The sequence below is a fragment of the Leucopleurus acutus genome (genome assembly GCF_964270905.1).
Source record: "Leucopleurus acutus genome assembly, chromosome: 3".
NCBI lineage: Eukaryota > Metazoa > Chordata > Mammalia > Artiodactyla > Delphinidae > Leucopleurus > Leucopleurus acutus.
Genome location: NC_139145.1, coordinates 134737492 through 134751499, shown reverse-complemented (window position 1 = coordinate 134751499; position 14008 = coordinate 134737492). Strand labels below are relative to the sequence as shown.

Below are 14008 nucleotides of genomic sequence, written 5' to 3'. Positions count from 1 at the left end.
GACGCTGTGGAAGGTACAAGGATAAGCACAGCTAGGCAATCTGTGGTCATATCTTTTACTCAGAGCTCTTGCTTCATTCATTCTAAACAATTTCCCTAAACTTCTTGTGCACACATATTCACACTCCTCTGTGCAAGGTGGATGAGAAACAAAATCACCTTAAGTCTTTTTAAACCCTTCCACAGAAAACAGTTTGGTCTTCAAAAGTAAACATCATTCCATTTCCTGTTCACTCTCAGAATCCCCTCCCTAGGCCTTCAAAGGGAAAAAGTCAAGATACTTTGTCACTGAGTCTTTACATTAGAAAAGTTCTTTAATGGTCATCTACATAGACACATCCCTATATTTCTGAATTACGAAATGGGCTGGCTCACGGCACTGGAGTCAACTGACAGACTCATATAAAAAAAAATTCCAAAATACACTAACATTTTCTATATTTTTGTGTTGTGAAGTATCTCATACATACAAAAAAGTATATGAAGCAAATACGTTGTTTAAAGAGTAACTATAAAGCCAGCACCATGTGCCCACCATTCAAGTTAAGAAGCAGAACATCACTAAAACTTTTAAAGTCTTTTCCTTGCCTCCACTTTCCTAGAGCAGAATTTCTCAGCCTCAGCACTGCTGACATTCTGGGCCAGATAACTACTAAGTGCTTACCCAGTGTATTGCTGGATGTTTAGCAACACCCCTGGCCTCCGCCCAGTGGATGCCAGTAGCATGCCACCACCACCCTCGGCAGAAGCAACCAAAAACGTCTCCAGCCATTGCCACACAGCCCCTGGAGGGCAAAATCGTCACCCCCACCCCCACCCCCACCCCCGTCGAGGACTGCTGCCCTAGAGGTAACGGCATCCGAATTTTTACATTTCTTTATAATTTATCTGTCTATTTATGTAACCTTAAAACAATGTATTGCTTAGTGCTGCCGTTTTCAAACTTTGTAGAAATCAAATCATACTGCATGTATTTTCCTGTGATCTGTTTTTTAATCAACATTATATTTGTAAAATGTAACCACTGTGTATTATAGCTGTAGTTCATATATTACTTTTAGTTTATAATGTTTGCTGCTGTACGGTATCCTATGAAATTAACTAAAATGCCACAATCCAATCTATTGCTGATGGACATTTGCATTATTTCTAAGATTTTCCTTTTATGAATACTTCTGCTGGAACTTTCCCTGCACAGGTCTTCTTATAATTACGCAACAATTTCTCTGAAGTACACACCTAGGAGTAGATTTGCGCGGGTCATAGAACATTCTGGTACTCAACTTTATTATTTTCCGAAGTGGCTGTATAAATTTACACTCTCACCAGCAGTGAAGGACAATTCCCATAGCTCCATACACTCTCCAGCACGCAGTTCTTCATTTATACTTTCATGACATTTGGTACCGAAAAAATATACATTGCTTACCGTGTAAATGCCAATTCTACAGACAGCAAATGAGATCTGGATACGTTCAGACATTCTCTACAAGATTAAAATAAGAGATTACAACTAAATGTTTGTTCCATAGAACTGACTTCTCCCCTCTTGTCTTGCTTCTCTCTCTAAAGAGAATCTGTTGTCTTTTGACACCTGCTTTACGAGCAAGTGGCTGAAATTTTTTCCTTCTGCTTTTTCTAGGCCAGCTCAAATAAAACAGAGATAATAAAGTATGTAGCATAGTGCCTTATCATGGGACTATAAAGCAGATACTTCAATCTCTAATTCAATAGCATAATTTAAGGAATGTGATTTATTGTAATCATTTGATTACATTTCTTTAAATCCTGCTCTAATATCTAATTTTCAATGATTAATTCTTTGACTGCTAGAAAGTGTAAGCACTTATTTTTTTTTTAGTTCAATTCTTACTAGATCATAAATGTCTACAATGCTTACAGAAAACTAACCTTTGTTAAAAAAAAAAAAAAGTAAAAGCTCGTGGTTATATACTAAAAGTTTTGAATGGACTGAATTTAAAGAGAAGCCTAAGGTCCTTGGTCTCAGAATATCAATGACAGCACTCAAATTAGAGTTCACAACTTCTCATACCCAAATCAAGTTCAGACTCCTAAAACTCATTTCCACTCACAATACCATGTATACCAAACACGAGTATTGATTTATTGCCTTTTCTTTAACTGGAGGAATATTTTTAGCACATTAAATCGGTATGTAGTCAAAACAACTCTAACTTTATACAGTCCAACACTGTTATTATGGTTTACTGTTGGCGAGCAAAAGCTTCTCTGTGAAGTTTATAACGCCCAAATCTGGCAATCATGGTTGTATCCGCTGCACCAAGGAAGCAGAGACACAAGATCCCCGATTCCCATGGTAGCCAAAAAGGCTTCCAAAGAGATGTTCCTTCGGAAGAGAAGGCCAAAAACTCGTATCAGACTGATTCTGCAAAATGATCCAGCCTCTTCAGATGGCCATAAGAAACTAATTCTGTATGATTAAAGGAATTGGTAAGGAAAATATTGAAAGCCAAGGCTACATTGCATGGACATGCAAAATTAAAAATTACAGCAATGGAAAAACCAAACTCATGAGATAATTTGTTGTGTAAAGTTCTTAAACTCTAAACTTACAAAAAGTTCCAGGTGCTACTGTTCACATGAATGGCTGACGATTTAATATTGGGGATCATTTCTATTATTAAGGTATCATACCACCATGGCACTATTGGGTTTCTTTATTCTGCATAAAATACACTATTGGAAACACCCCAGGGCAATGCCACTGGCCTCCTCAGAGCTGAATGACAGAATACTCACTACCTTGCCCAACGTTTATTCTCCCTTCTACCTTTGGAAATTACCCTGATTTTTACTTTTGTACAAAATGAATTATTTAACAGCTCTCCCAGTAATCTGGAAAGCTTATTTTCCCCAAGTGAAAGATAACTATCTTATTTTATGTCACCTGGAACAAGAGTCTATTTCCCCGCCATCCCTGGAGCTGGGGACTGTCGCGTGACTCAGTTCTCTGTAATGAGATGCATAAAGTGAAGGATGCGTAAAGTGAACTGACTCTAAGAAGGACCCTTTTACTCTTCTGCCTTTCCTACTTCTTCTTCTGCAATTGAGATTTCATGTAGCCCCAGCAGGGGCCTTAGATTGGGAGGAGCCCCGAGAACAGTGGACACGGGAAGTGAAGCCCAAGGATGAGCAAACCTGGAGACTCCAAGGGCAGTGGAGCTGCCATACCTGCCTCCTCCAAACTGTGTACATGAAAGAGAGATAAACCTCTAACTTGTTTAAAGACTGTGTGTCTCTCTCAACCGACTAACCCTAACTGGTACAGAGCAATACTCTAAGAAATAGTCAGTTTTAACAAGCGGGTTTCCCCGGGGCCTTAAAAGAAAGAGACCCAGCATTTGTCATTAGAGCTCTTTTTAAGAGCTTAATCTTAAAAACAGCTTGACCTTTTAAAGGGGGGAGACGTATTTATTCTTCAGTTACTAAAAACCTACTTTCCAATCCTTTACACACTCCCAAAATGTACAAGTACTGTTACTGGGATTGCCAAAATTATTACTCTTTAAAACCCTCAACTTATTTTGTGTAATTTTTTTCTCACTAGCCGTATTTCCTCCTTCTCTCTAACCTCTAATCCTTACAAATACTGCCTTATCCCTGAACATCTGACCTCAAACCAAGCAGCACATCTATTGCTCAAACTCCAAATTCATTCTAACAGTAATGTTCTCGGGAACGGGCTTCTTTACTCTCATTAGAGGGAGTCGAATAAAAAGAGATAGTTAAAAGCATAATGAAACTTCTTTGGGTCATGCTGTAGGAAATGGTTATAAATTTTAAATGATTAGTTCATAGTCTTTCCGTATATAGATGCTCTATTGGCAAGAACCCATTTTAAAAACCCAGAGGACAGGGGCTTCCCTGGTGGCACAGTGATTGAGAGTCCGCCTGCCGATGCAGGGGACACGGGTTCGTGCCCCGGTCCGGGAAGATCCCACATGCCGCGGAGCGGCTGGGCCCGTGAGCCATGGCCGCTGAGCCTGCGCGTCCGGAGCCTGTGCTCCGCAACGGGAGAGGCCACAGCAGTGAGAGGCCCACGTACCGCAAAAAAAAAAAAAAAAAAAAACAACCCATGGGACAGAACGCATAGCTTGGAATGAAAGATGAGTAATCATCCCCAAGGAAAGAATGGATCTCTACCCTAGATAAACTCTGACCCAGTAGCCTCTATACCAGCATTGATAAATCTCCGTCTAGACTCACCTGAGGAAGAACGAAAGGATATTATTTCAAAAGCAATAACCTTCAGAGTAATCGCACCTTCTTTGCTGCCTCATCTGATGAAAGTGCAGAAAAGAAGTGCTGTCAAGAGCAAGTCACAGATTGGTTACAGTCTGTTAAGACAGGGCTACAGAAAAAAAAAGTCTAATCCAGAGAAAGAGAAAAGGAATACTCAATTTGAAATTAATATGATTACTTACATTTTACTGTGGTTTTCCCTAAGAAACTTCAAAAGGTAAGCATGAAAATAAAGGAGAAAAAAAATCTTCAACAAGACGGCAGAAAATACTATACAGTCTGGAAAAAAACTTGATTTCAAGGTATAACAAATTTCCGTTCCATCAGGGGATGAAAAAACACATTAATTTTCTTTTTCTAAAGGAGCTGTTTTTAGAATATTTGAGGTGGCGTGCAATCCCTCATTCTGATACAGGGCAAGGTGACAACCATGTTTCCTTATTTTCTCCTCTGTAATTTTGCATGTGATGAAAATAAAAGGTTAATATAGCCAAGTCAACGCTTCTGAGTACCGCGGGTGTGTGTTAGAACTTGGGTGACAAGATGGGGGTAGGGAGAGCAGTAAGTCACCTTCAAATGAGGCCCATGCCTGGATTAGCTACTCCCAAGTAAAGCTAAGATCTAGCATTTTCTCTTGACAGCATCCCAAAACAAGTGGGCTGGAGGCAAAGGTGCAGGATTTGGGAAACTGTGGAGAGAAGACCGGTTCAGTGCGTTCCAAGGTGCGTTAGGTGCTCCAGAGTCCTGAGTGGGTGGAATCATCTCTGAGTAAAGATTACGTCTGTCATTATGCTGTAGTCACTCCTCCAGACACAGAAACAAACCGTTGGGAACGCCACGGACTTCAGAACCCGCATCGCCTTCTGTTAGTGTAGCCGCTGAAAACATTAACAGTGAATTATTTAACAACTCCCTTGGCACACTCGAAAGGTTACTTTCCCCACTGGGAAATAAGTTAACTTTTCTAAAAAACTCAAACTTGTATTTACAAAATAAAATGATTTTTTATTTACAAAACGTGGAGGAGTTTGCTCCTCAACATCTAAGTTATAGCTTCCTCAGACTAGGAAAAAGGATAGTGATAATCAACCTGGAAAGAAACATTTACGTCTAAAGCAAAACTAGCAAAACTGGTCTTTCGGCATTTTCCAAAATGTTTTCAATTGTAACGGTACCACCATCATCCCACGAGCATCTATACTTCCCAAGCAATCTACAACTGTCCAGGGATGAAGTATGTAAGGGTTCAACCAGTAATCCAAAAAGGAATCACTGCCCTCACCTGTTAAAAAATATCTTCAGCACATATCTCTCTGTGAAATTCAAACACAAATATTTGAAAAGACATCTAGCAGAAATAATCTCAGAGATTTGAAAAGTCACCTAGCAAAAAAATCAAACACAAACATAAACAGTCATATCGGAATCTATAGATCTCAAGCCAGCAAAATTTTAGCCAATCTTCTGCAAAATGGCACTAAAAGTCATGTGTAATTTCTAAACAAGAGCAGAATCTTGGCTCAATACTGAAGATAAGAACAGTTCTCCTTCTGAAAGTTCTGATTAAAGAAGAATTGGAAGCAGGAAAGAAATGCCCTTCTAATTTACCAGATTAAAATAATTAGTTCAATTCACCTTGGCAAATTTATTCCTTTTACTTTTTGTCATGAACTGAGGATAAAAAAAAATTTCAATCCAAGAAAAAGAAAAAAATTTTTGCTGAGCATCACTAATGTGTCAGGCATTGCTAGGCAAGCAGATATTAGACATACAACGATAAAGAAGACCAACCCTGGCATCGACAGTCTTCCAGCTCAGGAGAGAGCAGTTATTTAACAGACCTGTGACAGAGAACGGCATGATAAACACGTCCAGCATAATAAGAGGTATGCACAAAGGGTTTTAGAGAAACTGAGTAGGAGCACGGAACCCATTACAGGAGTGACAGAAAGACTTTGTAGGGGGCGGATCCCCAAATAGTCTTAAAAGATTGGGAGTTAGCTAGGAGAAAGGGAATAACGGAAGAGGAAAAGATCATTCCAGATGAAAGTGACAACATGAATAAAAGCAAGAAATATCACAGGATATGCAAGCATTTGAGGGATACTGGTGTATGCCTTAAATACCCTCCTGTACTTTTAAATAATCACTTCTCAATCAGACGTTAGTTACTGATACTTGTTGACTATCTACACACTATCTAAAATTCATTCATGTTAAGATTTTTAATTTTAAGGTTTATCATTTTAAGATTTATCTCTAACTCACTGCCAAAGGAAGTTCCACTTGTGAAGGAGCAAGCATGCTGGTCACATTATAAAGCCTGCTCTGCCTCCACACACTTGCAGATAAAAAGACCCATAAGCAAGATAGCCACAGCTGATTAAATTAGCAGGCCGTCCGTCCTCCAGCTGGCCAACAACCACGGAGGGGCCCAGCAGGAAGAGCTAGGCTAGCCTAGACCAATCATTCGCACTCTCCAAGATATGAATGGAAAAGTACTGAGAAGATGAAGCAGTTAGAAGTAGGAAGTGAAGCTGAGAGAACACAAAAAACAAAGGCATTAAGTAACTTCATGACCATGAAAAATCATAGGAACCTAAATGTATGAGGAAGCCGAAAGTATGAATAAAGGAAACTATACAGAAAAGATACACAAAGCAGAGAATACCCTTGCTAGTAATCTCAAGAGAAGTGGACCCAGAGAGATAGAGGTATGTGAGGAATGGCTGAATGCAGTTGCAGAGAATTCTGTTTCTGAGTGAAAAAATGATATATTCACCAGGTTCCTTTGCAGCTAGGTATAGCAATGTGACCAAGCTCTGGTCAATTAAATATAATTAGAAAGTCCCAAAAGTCTCCCATGAAGGAGGTACACTCTTCTGCCCTTTCTCTGTCCTGCTGCCTGGAATGCAGAAGTGATGGCAGGAGCTCTGGCAGCAATTTTGAACCATGAGTTTAGAGTCCACACACAAAAGCAAAAGCATCTTGGGGACCTAATGACTTCTGGAGTTACCTACCTGAGGGGGGGAAAAAGAATCTATCTTGTCGGGACTTCCCTGGTGGCACAGTGGTTAAGAATCTGCCCGCCAATGCAGGGGACACGGGTTCGATCCCTGGTCCAGGAAGATCCCACATGCCACAGAGCAACTAAGCCCATACACCACAACTACTGAGCCCATGCACCGCAACTACTGAAGCCTGCACTCTTAGAGCCCATGCTCCACAACGAGAAGCCACCACAACGAGAAGCCCGTGTACCACAACAAAGAGTAACCCCTGCTCACAACTAGAGAAAGCATGCATGCAGCAACAAAGACCCAATGCAGCCATAAATAAATAAATATTTATTGATTTTTTTAAAAATCTATGTTGTCAAAGCCACTATTTTCCAAACAATTCCAATCCTAATTGATACAGTGGTTGAGACAATGTCATCTCAGCAAGAGGGACAGTCCCTTAAAACAGTTAAATGGAAGAGTGATGTGTTCTGATTTACAGTGGTATTATTATCCTCAATTTAGAGATGGGGAAACAGATACCAGCTAGTAATGTGACAGAACCTGGATCTGAACCCAAATCTTTTGGACTTGAGAGCCCATACTTTTAGTCATTAAGAACAAATGAAGGCAAATGAAGGCAAACAAACTGTAAAGCAGGTTCACAAGTATTTCAGAGTTCAACAAATATTCTGACTACTAAAGGCCAATAAAAACCCATGCTGAATACCGTATCTCTGACCTACCACAAATAACACTTTTGACAAGTCCCTGTGACCTTCTAAACAGAAAAGCCTTTTCCCAGCTAGAGTATTCTACTCTAAGTACCTAGGAGAAGGTATCTGGGCACCAGAAACTGAACACAGGCACCAGCCCCCTCATGCATAGCAGAGGTCTGCCAAATTCTGATTTGTAAGGAGTGGAATAGATATTTAAGAGTACAGAGGATTCTGGGAGACATGAAGTATATTTTTTAAGGTGGAAAGAGGTCATTTCTTTAAGGTGGTAAGAGGTCTTTCTCGTTAACTTTAAGCAAAAGAATTTTCCATACACGTGACAATGAGAAGAGCTCAGCCTTAGTATTACAACTTCCAGGCTCCTGATGCCCCTGAGATGTTTCACTGCCCCATGCAGTAAGGGTGGGATGGAGCAGCAAGCCTCCTGAAAGGTTCAAGGATTTTAGATGGCCAAGATGAAGGCACCAATGTACTTGCCATGAATCTTCATATCTGTACTGAGCATCTCCTTTGTGCCAGGCAGCGTTCTCCTTGCTGGAGACTAAGCAGTACACAAGGCTCAGAAGCCTGCCCTCTAGTCAGGGGTGGCAGGCAAAAGCAAAAATAAATCAAGGTAGATGGTGATAAGTGCTATGAAGAAAAATAAAATAAATGAATAGAATGTTCAGGAGGCAGTGGATTGGGGGTATTACTAATTTTGAAAGCAGATGTGGTAATTCTAACAACATTATGGACAATCAAAGGGATCCCAGAAAAGCTTTCAGCAACTTAACTCTGAAAATCCCTGGCATAAGCAAATGCAGGATTCTATCCTGAAACGTCAAAGCACCAGACACTCAATTCAACAGTTCACAGATACTAAGAAGCGATCAGGCAGCCATTAAGAGCACAGAGTTGGGTGTCAGACTTCCTTAAATCAAATCCCAGCCATACAACTTACTATTTCTGGGGCCCTGGGTGAGGTACTTAACCTCTTTGCATCTTAATTTGTTATTTGTAAAGTAAAGATAACAGTACTACCTATCTTAAGAGGGTTCTATGAGGATTAAGGATTAAGATTAAGAGAAAACACAGTAAGCTCCAAATTGGTGTTTGCTTATTTTTTTAATCGAGTATCTGTGTTCCAGGCACACAAATTCATCTGAGCATCTGCACTAAGGGGCCGAGGACACTGGAGGCCCCAGGAGATGCACTCTGCCATCAGCTTCTCTGGATACCCTTGATTCTGGCCTTATTTTGTACTCCTGGTGTCTCTTCCTGCGGCCTCCACATTAGAAAGGTGACTTCTCATCGCAATCACTGAAAACCAGGATGCTAAGCCTGAGATTCCCCAAAGGAAGAAACATCCCAAAGCATAGGGCTTAGCTCCCAGCACTTCGCCCACACAGACCCGGAACCAGAGGCAAAAGGGAAACCCATTCATTTTAGCCAGACCTCATATTACTGTCCACCTAGGCAATTTACATCTACGTTTAAACCAAAGAGGTTTTAGTCTGCCTTGTGTAAAAATTTATTATTCAATTATCACATTTTAATATTCAATATTATTAATGTTTCATGGATATTGTTTTATAATGATAGGCATCCAGTTTGTAATGCGTTGCTCACTAGACACTCAGGAGCACCATTATTTAGAATCATAAGGAAAATTATATTTTTTAATTCTCTAGAACATGGAGTTATCCTCGCTTTCCCTCCCTCTCCTTTTGGATATAATCAAATGAATAACAACTTTTCGGCACTGCCTTTCTGGTTAGAAAACCTTAGAAACTGTCATTTAGGGATTGTGTCTTTGAACATTTTTAAGCCTCTACCTTGAGCATGATGCTTATATCGTCAAACCTATATTTAAAGTCCTCAAAATATTTAAATGGTCAAGCCCTTTTACTCGATCAATAGTTCCATCTTAACTTATAAAAATTATTGTACCGCCCAGAAAGAAACACTGGTTACAGGACAATGTGGTCCAATTGTTTAAAGGATCAAAAGAACTCCTATCGGTTTATGACTTGGACAATCTGGACTTGCCCTCTGGTTTTTCTGACCGTGGCAAGGGAAGAAAGGGAAGTGTGAGCTTTGAGTTTAGACTGACCTGGGTTCAAGTCGTTCAGGGTGTGACCATATAAAACTTAGCCGCCCTGAACTGCAACAGCTGGTTCTCAGGCATGAAAAGAAAGGACTACTACTAATACCACTAACCTTACTGGATTAAGTAAGCAAGCCTCGGGGGCTTGGCAAGGAGAAGGCATCCTAACTCGCTGACGCCCAGACCAAGCCACCCACATCTAGTGCTGGGACATGGATGAGTTTCACCAACAGGTCCTCCTCCCGCTGCCCTCCCGCCCTGTATAATCCAGGCTCCGTGGCAGCAGCCAGAGCAAGATTTCAAAACGTAGATCAGGTCCTATCACCTCCTGCTTAAAACCACTCATTAGTTTAAGAGTAATTTTAAATGAAACTCGACTTCGCTACCACAACCTACCGGGCCCCCAGCATCCTGTCTGGCTGCCCTCTGGACCCTGGCTTCAGGACCAATTTCCTTGGGCCACTCAGCACCTGAGACCCGTAAACCTGAAACTTATACAAACAGCCACAGTACTTTCACTTGCTGAAGACAAATGACCCCAGTTGAAATGGTCAGGGAAATACCGGGGGTTTTCTGTGAAATCCCAAGGCCACCCGTGCCAAGCTTGGCTTGCTGGGATCTCACTACTTTTGGTTCCTAAGGACTCAGCCTATTTCTCTTTTCTTTTTCAAGGGACGCTACTTTTCCTGAGTCTTGTGGATTTTCTCCTTATCCCTACAAGTCTGGCTGCCAAGTGGCACAAGCCCTCCCTCATTTCCCTGCTGTTCACATCCTTGCTTCTCCAAAGGTGTGCACACTGGCCCTTCTGGTACATGGCTTTTACTGCTAATTTCTAAAGAGACCAGACAGAGATGGGGCAGTTGGCATAAAAATCGAATAAGAAAAGTCTGCACACTCACTGCCCTTGTTTCTGATTGTGTGAATAAGCCTCTTAAATTCTTATCCTCTACCTGGGAGGGTGGATCGCTCCAAACTCCTCTTCACTCTCAGGCCAGAAGATGGAATCACAACCACAACAGGGTGAGGGGCCCACCCAAACCCACTCCTTTTGGGGGAGTAATTGGCATTTCTGCAGGCAGAGATCCTAGTCAGTCAAGCGTTCCTTTAAGATGGTGAAAATTTCTAGTAAAGGCAAATGAAACCATACCTATTGGAATCGAATGCAGCCACACACAATATAATTTAAAAGAAGGGCTGTGATTATGTTTTAAGTCACAGGAGAGAAAAAAAAAAAGGAAGACATTTATTAGGAGACTACTATGTGCTGGGTGTCTTACACGCTCACTCAGTCCTCACAACTAGAGCAAGGTGGGTATTTCTAGGCCTATCTTTCAGATGGAAAACTGAGGGTTACCAGGCTGTGGCAAGTAACTAGCAGAACTTAGATTTCCGCCCACGTCTGATTCTAAACCTGTGGTTTTCAAACTCTGCTCCCCAGATACGGTTCCAAAGAGGCAGCTGGATATTTGAGAAATATTTTTTTAAACGAAATTGAATCTTTATTATCTTAGAGACTGAAATGAGAAAAAAAATACATATTCAAATATACTGTACATGAAACTTTTAACACACTGGAGAATGCCCACACATTTACTTGTGCTGCCAGAGTGATCTTCTTTCGGCGGGCAGGGTGGGGAGGTAGCCTCAGAATAAAACCTATATTCTGCCTTCTGATTGAAGAGTAATTTAGAATTGAGCTACTTTAATATCTGTAACACTTGCAACTATGATTCTATGAGAATCTTGTTCTTCCTTAACCTCACACAAAAAAACAAAATGTGTAACTGAATGAACTAGAAGATGAACCTTCAGTTCTCATTCATCTAAATGGATCGAAATGAAATTCGATCCATCTAAATTCAGTTCTGTGTTTATCCAAACAGCTTCATTGGGGGCTTCCCTGGTGGCGCAGTGGTTGAGAGTCCGCCTGCCGATGCAGGGCACACGGGTTCGTGCCCCGGTCCGGGAGGATCCCACATGCCACGGAGCGGCTGGGCCCGTGAGCCATGGCCGCTGAGCCTGCGCGTCCGGAGCCTGTGCTCCGCAATGAGGCCACAACAGTGAGAGGCCCGCGTACCGCAAAAAAAAAAAGTTTCCAAAACCCAAAACTCTGATGTCAGTGAAAAATAGCGAAATACTGCCTCTCTTCTTCAAAGAGGTAAATCCTACTTTACGAGTCCAGCGGTTGGCAACCTACAATCCATGGGCCAAATCTGGCTCACTGCCTGCTTTTTGAAAATAAAGTTTTAGTGGAACACAGCCACGTCCATCTATAGCTGCTTTTGTGCAACAACGGCAGAGGTGAGTAGCTGAGACAGAGACCGTATGGCCTGCAGAGCCTAAAATATTTACTAGCTGGCCCTTTACAGAAAAAGTTTGTGCACCCTGTTCTAATCCATCATCCAGCGTTTTTCCACAAGCAAAGAACTGTGTTACTTTCAATGTTACAGGCTATAGTGCAGTACCCAAAAGATTCATCCCTGTATTGTCTACGATGCCCACGTCCCTACGAAATTAAGCATTGCTCAGCAAGTAAGTATTCGTGGGCTGCTTCGGGGCCGCCAGTGCGGGGCTGATTCAGCCACGGGGCTTTAGGGGCGGCGCAGACCTCAGGTAACCGCGCCTCCCGCCCCACCTCCCAGAGCGGCCCTATAAGTGCCCCATCGCGGCCGGGCCCCGGAGCACGCCTGCAGCAGTGCAGCTGGCTGAGCCGTTCCTGCTGAACGCGCTCGCCTACCTGGAGAGCGCCCCGGGCTTCCTGTGCTACATGCTGCTGAAGCTGGTGGGCTGGCCCTACGGGCGCTACGCGTTAGTGCGCTCCGCCTTCCGGCTGCCCGAGCAGGCCGCCTGGGCGGTGCAGGAGCTGCCCTCGCGGGCCCTGCCACTCCTCGCCGGGCCGACCCCGCCGGCCGAGCGCCTCAACCACTGGCCGAGCTGCATCCTGCTGGCCATGTTCCTCGTCTACTACGTGCAACGGGCCTTGATTTCCCCCTTTTCAGATCCGAGGAGGAAAGCCCGCACTTTATATTGGCATTCGTGTTCTGCACCTATAACTGGCTACTTGCAGAGTAGATACCTGAGCCAGTATGCAGTGCATGCTGACGACTGGCTCACTGACCCCTGATTTCTAACAGGTTTTGTCGTGTGGTTGACAGGCATGCTGATAAACATCCATTCAGATCATGGCCTAAGGAACTTCAGGAAACCAGGGGAGACCAGATATAAAACACTAAGGAGAGGGCTTGTTTTGTACATCACTGCAGCCAGCTACTTCCGAGAAGTCGTCCAGCGGTGCGTCTACACCCTCACCAGCGGGTCCATTCAAGGCTGGGCTTTCGCCCTGTTCACCTTCTGTGTCCTGTTCACCAGGGCTCAGCAGCATCACCAGTGGTACCATGAGATATTTGAAGATTATCCAAAATTCAGAAAAATGATGATTCTGTATTTGTTTTAAGTTCATTGTCAATGGAATTATCTTCAACTTGAAGCTTTCGATGATGTTTCTCTTGGATTATATAAATAAATTTATGTCTCTGTAAGTTTTCTGCTATTTCATCTTTTTCAAGATCGCTCAAGGGATTTTTTCCCCTAGCAAATTTGTATGCTACCTAGTAACAGTTTAATCAAACTGAAATTGCAGGTTGAACTATGCTGCTGCATACCAGGTCAGGAATCTGGAACTCTGTAATTGCAGCTGACCCTCCTGTGATTTTGGGTTTGCCTCTATGGACCAAAACGTTTCTGTACCACTTACACAACCCCCTACAGCAATGGGTTTAAGGTCAAAGGCGATGTCGCCCCATCCTCCCCATGGAGGCATGTTCTGTCTTTGTGTCCCTTTCATCCCACTAGGTCGGAGAGGCCTCAGTACCCACAGTGTACCCACAGCCTCTCACTGTTGGA

General features: G+C 42.5%; 1 protein-coding gene and 1 pseudogene across 3 annotated transcripts in view; one reads left to right on the top strand and one right to left on the bottom strand.

The window, feature by feature from the left end:
* Positions 1–13570, top strand: part of LOC309959926 (3-oxo-5-alpha-steroid 4-dehydrogenase 1-like) — a 28236-nt pseudogene extending 14666 nt beyond the window's left edge. Inside the window, exon 2 of the transcript in view lies at positions 12748–13570. The product of the transcript in view is annotated as a 3-oxo-5-alpha-steroid 4-dehydrogenase 1-like (transcript). The remainder of the gene's footprint in view (positions 1–12747) is intronic.
* Positions 1–14008, bottom strand: part of ARL15 (ARF like GTPase 15) — a 417783-nt gene that overhangs the window by 382258 nt on the left and 21517 nt on the right. The gene's annotated exons all lie outside the window — the stretch shown is intronic.